This window comes from Eimeria mitis, genomic scaffold, assembly GCF_000499745.2.
Source record: "Eimeria mitis Houghton genomic scaffold, Emh_scaff208, whole genome shotgun sequence".
Lineage (NCBI taxonomy): Eukaryota > Apicomplexa > Conoidasida > Eucoccidiorida > Eimeriidae > Eimeria > Eimeria mitis.
Window position 1 is genome coordinate 27691 of NW_013570403.1, and position 245 is coordinate 27935.

Here is a 245-nt window from a genome sequence, read left to right on the forward strand (position 1 = left end):
CTTTGGGGATTCATGCAGTCTAATGTTGCTGCTATTCTCGATGAACTTGTATTCGGAGATGTAAGGCAGCGAGGGTTTAGGGTTTAGGGTTTAGGGTTTAGGGTTTAGGGGTTGGGGTTTAAGGGTTGGGGTTTAGTGTTTAGGGTATATGCATATATATTATATATATATGTATTGTATGTATAGATATTATATATATGTTTATATATATATATATATATATATATCTATATATAAATATATAT